Source organism: Pongo abelii, chromosome 4 (assembly GCF_028885655.2).
Source record: "Pongo abelii isolate AG06213 chromosome 4, NHGRI_mPonAbe1-v2.0_pri, whole genome shotgun sequence".
Classification (NCBI taxonomy): Eukaryota; Metazoa; Chordata; class Mammalia; order Primates; family Hominidae; genus Pongo; species Pongo abelii.
In genome coordinates, this window is record NC_071989.2 from 142,620,442 (window position 1) to 142,635,260 (window position 14,819).

A 14,819-nucleotide genomic window follows, 5' to 3' on the forward strand; every position below is an offset into this window, starting at 1 on the left:
AATAGTACATACAAAAGCATGTGATACGGCTAAAGCTGTACTTAGAAGTAAATTTATGCACTTAAAATACTTTGCCTTTCGCTGCCTGACCACGGCCATCATGGGTCACGTGCATGCTCCCTGGAGGGGCTCTGCCCTATTGCCGCAGCATCCCCACTCAGCTGAAGTTGATATCTGATGACATGAAGGAGCAGATTTACAAACTGGCCAAAAAGGCCCTGACTCCCTCACAGATCAGTGTGATCCTGAGAGACGCACATGTGTTGCACAAGTACGCTTTCTGACAGGCAATGAAATCTTAAGAATTCTTAAGTCCAAGGGACTTGCTCTTGATCTCCCTGATGATCTGTGCCATTTAATTAAGAAAGCAGTTGCTATTTGAAAGCATCTCGAACAAAACAGAAAGGATAAGGATGCTAAATTATGTCTGATTCTGACAGAGAGCCGGATTCACCATTTGGCTAGATATTATAAGACCAAGCGAATCCTTCCTCCCAATTGGAAATATGAATCATCAACAGACAGCCTCTGCCCTGCTCACACAAATTTGTCTATGTACTCAAGCAGTAAAATGATTGTTTAACTAAAAACAAATTAATAAATAAAATGCTTCTGAGAAAAGAACAATGGCTGATAATCAATGATTTAAATTGGAAAATAAACAGAATCTAAGGACATTAGAAGAAAAAAAAGATAGGAACAGACATTAATACCATAGCAAACAAATATACACTAGAGAAAATCACTTCATTGAAAAAGGCAATTTAATAAATTATTGGTATAAAAAATTAGAAAAAACACAAGTTACTAAGTTCAAGAATGAAAAAGGGCTAAGGATGCTGGCTCGTGCCTGTAATCGCAGCTACTTGGGAGGCTCAGGCAGAAGGCTCAGACAGGATGATAGCTTGAGACTAGGAGCTTAAGACCAGCCTGGGCAACATAGTGAACCCATATCTAAAAGAAATAAGAAAAAAAAATCTGGGCATGGTAACATGTGCCTGTAGTCCCAGCTACTTGGGAGGCTGAGGCAGGAGGATCACTTGAGCCCAGGAGTTTGAGGCTGCAGTGAGCTATGATAGTGCCACTGCACTCTAGCCTGGGTGACAGAGCAGGAAGTGGGGGAAGAGCTTCACTAGAATCTTATCAACTTTTACAAAATAGTAAGAGGGTGTCAAAAACAACTATATACTGATAAATTTTCAATTTTAAGTGAAATGTCTGTAGATTACATAGTTACATCTCTCATTTATTCCTGATATTGTTAAACTGTGTTTCTCTATTTCTTGACCAGTTTAGTAAGTTTATCTTTTTTTTTTTTTTTTTTTCTTGTGACGGAGTTTCACTCTGTCACCCAGGCTGGAGTGTGATCTCGGCTCAACACAACCGCCACCTCCCGGGTTCAAGCAATTCTCCTGCCTCAGCCTCCCGAGTAGCTGGGACTACAGGCATGTGCCACCATGCCCGGCTAATTTTGTATTTTTTTTAGTAGAGACGGGGTTTCTCCATGTTGGTCAGACTGATCTCAAACTCCCGACCTCAGGTGATCTGCCCGCCTCAGCCTCCCAAAGTGCTGGGATTACAGGCATGAGCCACAGTGCCCGGCCCCTAAGTTTATCATTTTTTTAAATTCTTTTCAATCATCCAACTTTTGGTTGTGTTGATTTTTTTCTAGTTAGTGTTTTCTATTTCATTGAATTATTTCCTTTATTATTTCTTTCTTTCTATTTACTATAGGTTTCATTTGTTCTTTTCTAGCTTTTTTTTTTTTAACATTTTAAAGTTAAAGCTTAGGTCATTAAATTTAGATCTTTCTTCTTTTTTTTCTTTTTTTCTTTTTTAAGACAGTGTCTCCCTCTGTCACCCAGGCTGGAGTGCAATGGCGTGATCTCAGCTCACTGCAACCTCTGCCTCCTGGGTTCAAGCAATTCTCCTGCCTCAGTCTCCTGAGTAGCGGGGACTACAGGCGTGTACCACAACGCTCAGCTAATTTTTTTGTATTTTTAGTACAGACAGGGTTTCACCGTGTTAGCCAGGATGGTCTTGAGCTCCTGACCTCGTGATCCACCCTCCTTGGCCTCCCAAAGTGCTGGGATTACAGGCGTGAGCCACCTTGCCCGGCCCTGATCTTTCTTCTTTTCTAATATAAGCATTCAAAGCCATAAATTTCTCTCAAAGCACTGCTTTGGCTGCATTCTAAAAATTTTGATATCTTGTGTTTTCATTATCATTTAGTTCAAAATATTTGCCAATATTCCTGGGGTTTTTTGTTTGTTTGTTCTTTGTTTTTGTCTTTTGTTTTTTTTTGTTTTTTTGAGATGTAGTTTCATTCTTGTTGCCCAGGCTGGAGTGCAAGGGCGCGATCTCAGCTCACTGTAACATCCGCCTCCCAGGTTCAAGCGATTCTCCTGCCTCAGCCTCCCGAGTAGCTGGGATTACAGGCATGCGCCACCATGCCCAGCTAATTTTGTAGTTTTAGTAGACACGGGGTTTCTCCATGTTGGTCAGGCTGGTCTCGAACTCCCAACCTCAGGTGATCTGCCTGCCTCAGCCTCCCAAAGTGCTGGGATTACAGGAGTGAGCCACCACGTCCAGCCATTATTCCTGGTGTTTTTTCTGTAATGCATAGATTATTTAGAATTGATTGTTTAGTTTCCAAATATTTGGGGATTTTCTAAACATTGTATTGTTATTAATTCTAATTTGATGCCATTGTGGTCAGAGAACATATTCTGTATGATTTCAATCCTCGTAAATTTATTGAGACTTCTTTTATGGTTCAGAATATGGTCTATCTTAGTAAGTGTAACATTTGCACTTGGAAAAAATGTGTATTGTGCCATTGTTGGGTATCACGTTCTATAAATGCCAGTTAACCAAAGTTGGTTGAAAGTATTGTTCAGCTCATCTGTGTTTTTAAATTTATTATTATTATTTTTTTTTTGAGACAGTCTCACTTTGTCCCAAAGACTGGAGTGTAGTGGTACAATCTCAGCTCACTGCAACCTCTGCCTCTGGGGTTCAAGTGATTCTTGTGCCTCAGCCTCCTGAGTAGCTGGGATTACAGGCGCATGCCATCACACCCTGCTAATTTTTTGTATTTTTAGTAAAAACAGGGCTTCACCATGTTGGCCAGGCTGGTCTCAAACTCCTGGTCTCAAGGGATCCACCCATTTGGCCTCCCAAAGTGCTAGGATTAATAGGCATGAGCCACCACACCCAGCCAGATAACCTATGTCTTTTTATTTTTTAGATGGAGTCTCATTCTGTCACCCAGGCTGGAGTGCAATGGCGCAATCTTGGCTCACTGCAACCTCCTCCCAGGTTTAAGTGATTCTCCTGCTTCAGCCTCCCAAGTAGCTGGGACTACAGGCACATGCCACCACACCCGGCTAATTTTTGTATTTTTTAGTAGAGATGGGGTTTCACCATGTTGGCCAGGCTGGTCTCAAATTCTTGACCTCAGGTGATCTGCCTGCCTCAGCCACCCAAAGTGCTGGGATTACAGGCGTGAGCCACTGCACCCAGCCACCTATGTCTTTACTAATTTTCTGTTTACTTGTTCTATCAGTTATTGAGAAAAGAGTATTGAAATCTTAACTATATTTGTGGATTGTCTATCAGTAGTTGCTTTATGTATTTTAAAGCTCTGGTATTAAATGCATACACATTTAAAACTGTTATATTTTCTTAGTACATTGACCCTTTTATCATTATGAAATTTCTCTTTATCCCTGGTATACCTTGTTTAGAAATCTACTTCATGTAAGAATGTAGCCACTCCACCTCTCTTATTATCACTGTTGGCATCTTTTTTCTATCCTTTTAACCTGTGTATTCATATTTATAGTGTGTTTCCTGTAGCATATAGTTGGATATTGCTTTTTTTTCCCAGTTAGACAATCTTTGTCCTTGTCATTGGAGTATTTGAACCATTTATATTTAATGTAATTATCTATGTAGTTGGGCTGCAGCATCTGTTTTCTCTTCCCTTTCATGTGCTGCTTCCCTATGGATAGAGTACCATTATGTCTCTACTGTTGGTTCATTATTTATACCCCTTTTATGTCTTTTGTTTTGTTTTGTTTTGTTTTGTTTTTTTGACAGAGTCTTGCTCTGTTGCCCCGGCTGGAGTACAGTGGTGTGGTCTCTGCTCACTGCAACCTCCACCTCCCGGGTTCAAGTGATTCTTGTGTCTCAGCCTCCCAGGTAACTGGGACACAGGTGTGTCCCACCATGCGCAGCTAACTTTTGTATTTTTAGTAGAGAAGGGGTTTTGCCATGTTGGCCAGGCTGGTCTCAAACTCCTGGACCCAAGCAATTCCCTGCCTCAACCTCCCAAAGTGCTGGGATTACAGGTGTGAGCCACCACACCCGGCCCCATTTGGACTTTTTTTTTAATATTCCATTTCTTTCCTCATTATGTTAATGTTGTCCTTTAAATTCTTGTTCTAAAGTTGTTGTAAAGCCCTTGCCTGCTAATTCCATTATCATTTCTTTATCTCCTTCTATTGAATCATTTAAAATTGTCATTGTGGATCACATTTTTTCTGGGTAGTTTTATTTTAATTTAATTTAATTTATTTATTTTGAGATAGAGTTTCACTGTGCTGCCCAGGCTGGAGTGCAGTGGAGCGATCTTGGCTCACTGCAACCTCCGCTCCCAGGCTTAATCCTCCCATATCAGCCTCTCGAGTACTACAGGCGTGCACCACATGCCCAGCTAATTTTTGTATTTCATGTAGAGACAGGATTTCACCATATTGCCCAGGTTGGTCAAGCAATCTGCATGCCTCAGCCTCCCAAATTACTGGGATTATAGGAGTGAGCCACTGCATCTGGCTGCTGGGTTGTTTTAAAGTCTAGTGATTCTTTTTTTTTGAGATGGAGTCTCGCTCTTGTTGCCCAGGATGGAGGCAATGGCGTGATCTTGGCTCACTGCAACCTCCACCTCCTGGGTTCAGGCAATTCTCCTGCCTCAGCCTCCCAAGCAGCTGGGATTACAGGCGCCTGCCACCACGCCCAACTAATTTTTGTATTTTTAGTAGAGATGGGGTTTCACTATGTTGGCCAGGTTGATCTTGAACTCCTGACCTCAGGTGATCCTCCCACGTCGACCTCCCAAAATACTGGGATTACAGGCGTGAGCCACTGTGCCCGGCTGTTTTTTTTGTTTGTTTTTTGTTTTTTGATTTTGTTTGTTTCTTTGTTTTATATGGAGCCTTGCTCTGTTGCACAGGCTGGAGTGCAGTGATGCAATCTTGGTTCACTGCAACCTCCGCCTCCTTGGTTTAAGCGATTCTCCTACCTCAGCCTCCCAAGTAGCTGGGATTACAGGTGCCTGCCAGCATGCCTGCCTAATTTTTGTATTTCTAGTAGAAACAGTGTTTCGCCACATTGGCCAGGCTGGTCTCAAACTCCCGACCTCAAGTGATCCACCTGCCTCCGTTTCGCAAAGTGCTGGGATTACGGGCATTAGCCACCATACCCGGCCAAGTATAGTAATTCTTTCATTGGGTTGCAGGCTTATAACACTTACATGATTGTTAGAATTTTTTAAATTTCCTTTAAAGAAGTTAGAATTTGTTTTGACAAGCCATTGAGTTACTTGCAGATCACCTTGGTCCCTAAGCATCTTTTTTTTTTTTTTTTTTTTTGAGACAGAGTCTCACTCTGTTGCCCAGGCTGGAGTGCAGTGGCGCAATCTCAGCTCACTGCAACCTCTGCCTCCCAGATTCAAGCAATTCTCCTGCCTCAGCCTCTCAAGTAGCTGGGACTACAGGCATGTGCCACCAAGCCCAGCTAATTTTTGTATTTTTAGTAGAGACTGGGTTTCACCATGTTGGCCAGGCTGGTCTTGAACTCCTGACCTCGTGATCCACCTGCCTCAGCCTCCCAAAGTGCTGGGATTACAGGCGTGAGCCACCATGCCCAGCCAAGAGTCTTGTTTTTAAGCTGTGTAAGAGCATATCTAAAAGGCCTTTTATTGTAAGATAGTTTAGCCCTACTACAAAGATATGATATGGGGTCTCTACTAAATGCCCTGGCTGTTCAAAAATATCTCTACACATTAGATGGCAGAAACTTGAGTTTCTCCTAGCCCTGTGGGATCTCTGACAATTATTTTACTTATAGATCCCTGGGAGATATTCTTTGACTGGCCTTGTAAATTTCATCCTATATATGGCTTATCAGTTTGAGTACTCCAAAAAACAAATACCAAGAAGAGGGTTCTAAGAGATTACAATGTTGTAAGGAAAAATGGGAAGGGAGCCAGGGGAAGCTAGGAGAATCATATAATTGCAATGCAGGTCTGACCCTTTTGAAAGAGAAAAGAAAGGAAAGTTGAGTGGAAGACATTTAGACTGCATTGCAGTTCTAAGGAAGTTTGGAAATCTGATGGGGAATCCTCAAGCCAAAGTCTCCCATCAGAGGCATTCTGCATTTCTCAGGAATAGGCCTGCCTTCATATGCCTGAGAAAGTCATTAGCTGGGAGTTAACACATGGGAAGCATGGCCTTACTGCAAATGTGGAGATGGATTTCAGAGTGCAGCAGCTGGGCCCATTAGTCAATTATGCTCTTCACAGTTAGATACATTAGAGACACATTTTTTAGGCCACCAAGTATTCACCCCTTGCATCAAACAGATATACATCTCCTCAAAATTCAGAGACAGGCTCCTCCATGATGCCTATTATCCTTTCTTCCTGGGGGGAAACTAAGAATAGAGAGAATAATGAGACAAACTACTGTCCTCATCACTGCAGTTGATCTAAGCGCTGCACCTGTTCTTCACCCTCTCCCTCCTCCAGTGATTCATTCTGAATTTCCTCAATCACAGCCATCATTTCAGCAGGTCTTGGTGCCTTACCTAGTGGTGTGATCCAAACCTCCATTCTCGGGAAATCTGAACTCTTAGTAATCATACCCTTTTCAGTCTCAGGTTGCCACACGTGTTCATTCACAGTTACAGTGGTTCAAGGCACTCAAATGGATAATGGGTTGGACACATTTGCCACCCTTCCCCCTTCATGTAACAGTAGTCCTACTTCCTCCTGCTGATCAAGGCCAATTACCCTTCCCAATATGGTGACTTCTTTTCTTGCCTGCTAGACCCTGGACACAAATAATTCAAAATGCCATTGTGGAAATTGTAACTTTACGTTAAATGGAACTCTTGCTGTATGCAACCTCTAGCAAGATTATGCCCCTTTTTGAAACCAAGAACTGCAATTCTGTCAAAGCCCAGGATTGCAGGGATGAGAAGTACAAAATCTCCCAGTTGGGACATGAATCCCCATTTTGGGAGTGATAATAAGAGGAGCCACTCCTGCTTCCATGCCCTGACTCCCAGACCCATGTGTTTTTTCCCCCTGGGGATATAATATCCTAAAAAAGTCTCTGCATATATATCCTGCATCCGGAAGATTGGCACATTATCTTTTCAGAATATTTCGTCTGAGCTAGCACTTCATCTGTACTTACAAAGGCTGATCCAGTGTTCTATAAGGCTGGCTGCTTTAGGATGATACATGTGATACTGCCAATGAATCCCATGGTCATGAAACTACTCCACACCCTCTTCACTGTAAAGTGGTTGGATGCTATGTTGTGTGGAATTCCATGCCTATGAATTATTCTGTAAGCCCCAGAGAAGCTGAGAATCTTTAGGCAGGAAGTATAAGACCATACTCAGAATAAGTATCTATACCTGGTGAAGATAAAACTCTTGCTCTTTTGGGTTGAAAGAAGTCTGATATACTTGACTTGGCACCAACTAGCTGGTTGGTCTCTTCAGAAAACAGTGCTATGTCAGGGGTTCAACATTAGTCTCTGTTGCTGTAGTTTTCAGTGTCCAAATCTTCAACCTCTTTTCACCAGGCCTGTGAATGATGGTGAATGATGTGTCCTCTGGGTCCTCCCATGATTCTCTGGTTAGACGTCTGGTCTTACATTACACATCTATTCCAGCATGCCTACTTCCCTCAGCCTCTTTATCCTTTCCTGTGCCATCTGTAAGGGCAACTCAGGCCTTTCCATTTCCCTGAGTGTTAGCCACAGCATTTTCCAAGCTTCTAAAAGCCACCTCAGCAGTGAATTTGCCTTATCCCCTACAGTCCTTGCAAGGGTGTTAAATCCCATGTCCTGAGATAGTACTCCTGAGTAAATGAATTCTTGCTTATCTATGCTTACGTTCTAGTCCCCTTGATCAAACACCCTAAAAATCTAATTCCAAGGATACATCCCTGGCTCCTGCTAGTATGCTAGCTAATTCCTGCAATTCTTTTGATATAAGTCTCTTTTCTTCCCTTATCAGGCCCAGCATGTTTTCAACAAAGTTATGCTAGGATTTAGCCTAAGTTATTGACCTGGCAGCCAAAAATTGGGGCAACTACTGAGATGAGAACCTGCAGCATCATACAGCAAAATATAAGTGTTAGTTCTTACAAGGGAAAAATGAGCCATCTCTGCAAGCCCAGGGAGTGCAAGGGCTGCAGTGCCAGCATTCTTAGGGGCATTCGACGAGATGTCCCCATTCCATGTTTCAGGGTCCCAGGTTATCCCCACTAGGTCCTGACCTTTGTATAATAGGGCTGCTGGGCATTCAAATGTCTCATGTCTCTGAAGTTCTGCAACTCTAGCAATTAGATCTTCATCCTACTGCTCACGTGTGTCTGCTCTTCCACTGCAGTACATAAGGAGCTCTTTGTAAGATGATACCACAAAACCATCTGGCTTAGCTATTAACTGCTCAAGAGCTTTCAGTTTCTGATTATCCCACTGCAAGGCATCAATACAACTCAGCAGTAACCAATTCACCCATCTTTGGAGGTAATCTCCTTCCTCCTCCAAAATCTTTCTCTGCCTGCATCATCACACCTTACACAGAACTTCCTTCTACCACATCATTTTTCAGGTTGCCACCTGTGAAATCTTTAGTTGCTGAGCTCCGGTTTATGCTAGTGTCTATCCATGTCCCACATACCAGTCAGAATGATGTTCTCTTTGCCTGTCAGGAAGTGAGTGAGCCAGTCCCAGATCCCATCTTACTGCCTATTTTCTTGGACCACTCACTCTTGGTACCACTTGTGTTAGCTCAAGTCCCCTGAGAAACAAATAGCAAGAGATTAGATATGCAAGAGATTTACTGGGAGAAATACCTGTGAGAAAACTGGGAAAGGAGCCAGGGGAATCTAGGAAAGGCATCAGACTGTAATGTATGTCTGACCTTTGTGAAGGAAAGAAAAGAAAGGTTGAGTGGAAGCAACTTACACTGCAGTGCAGTTCTAAGGAAGTTTGGCTATGCCAGTGAATAATCTTTGAGCCAAAATTTTTAGCTTCTCATCTTCCAAGAATGGGCCTTCCTCAGTATCCCTGTGCCTAGTCACTGACTGTAAGCAGCAGCCATGGGAAGATTCCTTAGTATGAACATGGTGATGAATTTCAAAATGCAGCAACAGGGCCCATAGTTCAAAATTAGATTCCCTGCAGTTGGAGGTCTGAGAGGTCTATTTTCATGGCTGCCACGATTCAACCAAAGACTGGAAGGTAACCCATGCAGACTTTTGAGCACCTTCTCTACATAGCTTGTCTCTTCTCTAGTACTCTGCCTTGCAAATTCTAGCCACCTTGGCCTCCCCAAGCTTCTATCCCTACTTCATCAACTCAGCAAAGCTGCCAGGCTCTCCTTGGGTTATGCCATCCTGTGCTGTGGTCCAGAAATTGCCTCTAAGCAAAAAGCCTATGTGATCATAGTGCTCACCTCATTCATTTTCCATCTATAAGGGACTATGGTCCTGGGTTGGCTGTTGCTCAATGTCTAATGCATTGTTTCAGATACTTTTTTCCATTATCCTAGCTTTTACAAAGGAAGAGTAAGTATCATGTCAGTTGCTCCATCATGGACAGAAGTAAAAGCTCCTCCGTTTTCTGTGGTGTGTGTTTGTTTTAAATTTCATTATTTTTTACTTTTATTTATTTCTCTCTGGGTTTAATTTGCAGTTCTTTTACTCACTTCTTGAGATACAAGGTTGGATCACTGATATTAACCTTCCTTCTTTTCTAGCATATGCATTTTACACATTTCCATCCAACCACTGTTTTAACTATATCTCAGAAGTTTTTATATGTCATATTTTCATTATTATTCATTTCACATAATTTCTAATTTCTATTGTGATCTCTTTTTTGATTAATGGATTACTTAGAAGTGTACTGCTTAATTTCTATTTTCTAATTAGTTTTATAATTCATTTCTACCTTAAGACTATTGTGGTCAGAGAGTACATTCTGAGTGCTTCCAATCTTCTGAAACTTTGTTGAAGCTGGCTTTACTGTCAAATTTTATAAATACACCTGTATACTTAAAAACAGTGTATATTCTAGCTGGACATTGTGCCTCATGCCTGTAATCCCAGCACTTTGAGAGGTTGTAACGAGAGGATCACTTGAGGTGAGGAGTTCAAGACCAGCCTGGGCAAATAATAAGACCCTGTCTCTACAAAAAATTTTTTAAAAAATAACTGGGCATTGGTGGTGTGTGCTTGTAGTCCTAACTACTTGGGAGGCTGAAATGGAAGGATTGCTTGAGCCCAGGAATTCAAGGCTACAGTGAGGTATGATCATGCCATTGCACTCCAGTCTGGGCATCAAAGTAAGACCCTGTCTCTATAAAAAATTTTTTAAGGCCGGGCGCAGTGGCTCATGCCTGTAATCCCAGCATTTTGGGAGGCCGAGGTGGGTGGATCACATGAGGTCAGGAGTTTGAGACCAGCCTGGCCAACATGGTGAAACCCTGTCTCTACTAAAAACACAAAAAATTATCCAGGCATAGTGGTGCATGCCTATAATCCCAGCTACTCAGGAGACTGAGGCAGGAGAATCACTTGAACCTGGGAGGTGGAGGCTGCAGTGAGCCGAGGTCACGCCATTGCACTTCAGCCTGGGCAATAAGAATAAAACCCCATCTCAAAAAAAAATTTTTCTTAATATATATTCTTATCCTCAGTGCAGTGTTCTATTATGTCAACAGAGTCAAGTTTATTGTGTTATTTTGATTTTTATGTCATTACTGATTTATCATGTGCTTGTTTTATCAACTATTGAAAGGTTGTGTTAAATCTACCTTATTAATGTTGATTTGTCTATATTCTCCTTTTAGTTCTGTCCATTTTTGCGTTATATATTTTGAAACTATGTTATTCAGTGCATATATATTTAGAATTGTTATATCTTCTTGTGAACTGGACTCTATCATTAGAAAATGTCCCTTTCTATCTCTAGTTATTCTTCTTGCCTGAAGAGCTATTCTCTCTGATAATAAAGAGCAACACCAGCTTGAGTGCAGTGGTGTGATCTCAGCTCACTGCAACCTCCGCCCCCTGAGTTCAAGTGATTCTCTTGCCTCAGCCTCCCGAGTAGCTGGGATTACAGGCATGCGCCACCATACCCAGCTAATTTTTGTATTTTTAGTAGAGATGGGGTTTCACCATGTTGGCCAGGCTGGTCTCCAACTCCCTATCTCAGGTGATCTCCCCACCTTGGCCTCCCAAGATGCTGGGATTACAGGCGTGGGTCATCGCACCCAGCTCCAGCTTTCTTTCAATTATTGTTTGCACACTATATTTTTTCCAACTTTTACTTTGAGCATTTCAGTGTCTTATACTTAAGATATTTTTTATATGCAGCATATAGCTGGGGTTTTTTTAACTTTTTTTTTTAGATTGGAGTCTTACTATGTTGGCCAGGCTGGCCTTGACCCCTAGCCTCAAGCAATCCTCCTGCCTCAGCCTTCTGAGTAGCTGGAATTATAGGCACGTGCCACCATACCCAGGTTACAGTTAGATAATTTTTAATCCAATCTGATAATATTCATATTCTATTTGGAGTATTTATTCTATTTGTTTTAATGTAATTACTAATATACTTGGAATTATACTTACCATCTTTGACTAGAGTTTAATACAAATTACTATTTTAATATTTCCCTGATAATGCTAAAATCTTAGAATACTTTATCTCTACCCTCTCCTTCTTGCTTTATTGGAGTCATGAGTTTTAATGCTACATATATTTTAAGCCCTCATATTACTATGATTAATCTTTACAGTCAATATTTATTTATATTTACTCACACATTTCCCCCTTTTGTTATTCTTCATTCCCTTCAAATTTCCTGTTTCCATTTGGGACTATTTTCCTTCTTCCTTAAGAACTCTCTTCAGGCCAGGCACAATAGCTCACACCTGTAATCCCAGCACTTTGGAAGGCTGAGGTGGGAGGATCACTTGAGGTCAGGGGTTCGAGACCCGCCTGGTCAACATTGTGAAACCCCGTCTGTACCAAAAAAAAAAAAAATAGCTGGGCGTGGTGGCAGGTGCCTGTAATTCCAGCTGCTTGGGAGGCTGAGGCATAAGAATCACTTGAATCCAGTAGGCGGAGGTTGCAATGAGCCGAGATTGCGCCACTGTAGCCTGAGCAACAGAGCGTCTCAAAAACAAAACAAAACAAAACTGTGTTCAGCTTTTATCTTAAGGCAGATCTTCTGGCAATAAATTCTTTCTGCTTATATGTTTGCTTAGGGGGAGGTTGCAGTGAGCAGAGATCGTGCCATTGCACTCCAGCCCAGGCAACAAGGGTAAAACTGTCTTAAAAAGAAGAAAAGAAAAGTCTGTATTTTGCCCTTATTTTTGTCACAGAGTATATGATTCTAGCTTGGCAGCTATTTTCTTTCAGTACTTCAAAGGTGTCATTTCATTGTCTTCTGGATTTCATCATTTTTGTTGAGATCAGCTCCTTTAAATGAAACATGACTTCTTGCCTTTTAGATTTTCTTTTTATATTTGAATTAAGCAGTTTCATTATGATGTGCCCAGGCTAGAATGCGGTGGTGCTGTCTCAGCTCACTGCAACCTCTGCCTCTCAGGTTCAAGCAATTCTCCCACCTCAGCCTCCCATGTAGCTGGGATTACAGGTGCACGCCAGCACGCCCGGCTAATTTTTTGTATTTTTAATAGAGATGGGGTCTCACCATGTTGGCCAGGCTGGTCTCACCTGGCCTCAAGTGATCTGCCCGCCTCGGCCTCCCAAAGTGCTGGGGTTACAGGTGTGAGCCACCATGGCCAGCCTAGGTGGGGTTTTCTTTGTATTTTTCCTGCTTGGAGTTCACAGAGCTTCTTAAATACATAAATTTTTGTCTTTCAAGAGTTTGGTAGTATTTTTGGACATTCTCTTCAAATATTGCTTCTGCCTTATTTATTTATTTACTTTTGAGATAGAGTCTTGCTCTGTCACCTAGGGTGGAGCGCAGTGGCTCAATCTCGGTTCACTGCAACCTCCACCTCCCGAGTTCAAGCGATTCTTCTGCCTTGGCCTCCCGAGTAGCTAGGACTACAGACACGTGCCACCACGCCTGTCTAACTTTTGTATTTTTAGTAGAGATGGGGTTTCACCATATTGGCCAGGCTGGTCTCGAACTCCTGACCTTGTGATCCACCCACCTCAGCCTCCCAAAGTGCTGGAATTACAGGCGTGAGCCACCGCACTAGCGCTTCTGCCTTATTTTCTCTCTCCTCTTCTTATGAGAACCTAATTATACTTAGGTTAGATCTTTCCACTCTGTCTTGAAGGGGAAACAAACTATGTGTTGAGACTGTTCATGTCTCTGATGTTGTCACTCTAGCTGTATGAAACTACTAGAAAGCTCTGTTAGTTACTCTGTACCGTAGTAGGGGCCCTCTTCCAGAGCTAAGTCTGAATTCTCAGTTTTTTTTTTTGTTTCAAGAATCAGTCTACATTCCCCAGGAAAAAGCCACTGTAAACCATCAGCTCAACTCTCTGGAATTATCCCCTTGAATCACTATTGCATCATCAGCTCTCTGCCTTTAAACAGAAATTTCTTGCATTTCACCTGGCTTTAGTGGTTCTCAGTGGATGTTTAATTTTGTTGCAAACTATCATATCTAGCAGCATAAGTATCTTACGCCATAGGTTTTGAGACTGCATTTTTGTTATCATTTTCTATGTATTATTTTATTATCATTTTCTATGTATTATTATATGGAAATTATTATCTAATTTCCATTATTATTTCTTCTTTGACACCTTCAGAAAGTATTTTTTAAAATTTCGTATATATGGGGCCGGGCGCAGTGGCTCACACCTGTAATCCCAGCACTTTGGGAGGCCGAGGTGGGTGGATCACCTGAGGTCAGGAGTTTGAGACCAGCCTCATCAACATGACTAACCCCTGTCTCTACTAAAAATACAAAAATTAGCCAGGCATCGTGGTGCATGCCTGTTATCCCACCTACTCGGGAGGCTGAAGCAGGAGAATCACTTGAACCCAGGAGGCAGAGGTTGCAGTGAGCCAAGATCATGCCACTGCACTCCAGCCTGGGCAACACAGCAAAACACTGTCTCAAAAAAAAAAAAATCATATAGATGGGTTTATATGGGTTATTTTTCATATTGGGGCAAAATGTTTTCTTATATATCTATTAAATCAAACTTAAATATTGTGTTATTCAAATCTGTATCCATACTTTTTCTTTGTTTCCTTGTCAGTTACTGAAAGAGAAGTAGTAAGAATATCATGCTACGATAATGGATTCTTCAAGTTCTCATGTTCACTAAATTTATGCTTTATATATTTTGGTGGAAAAACTTCTTGGCTTTTATGCCTTCTCAGTGAATTAAATAATCATATGTGGTGTCCCTCTTTATGTATAGTAAGTTTTTTGCTTTATAATTTGTTTTTCCTGATAATATAGAGCCACACTAACTTTTTTCCCTGAGTGTTTGCCTGTTATATCTTTTCTA

The 14,819-nt window shown here is 41.7% G+C and overlaps 1 protein-coding gene and 1 pseudogene across 12 annotated transcripts in view; one reads left to right on the plus strand and one right to left on the minus strand.

Moving 5' to 3' along the window:
- The window catches only part of LOC100462342 (cyclin-dependent kinase-like 3), a 144,775-nt gene that overhangs the window by 31,731 nt on the left and 98,225 nt on the right, over window positions 1-14,819 (minus strand). The gene's annotated exons all lie outside the window — the stretch shown is intronic.
- LOC112133383 (small ribosomal subunit protein uS15-like) lies at window positions 101-583 on the plus strand (annotated as a pseudogene).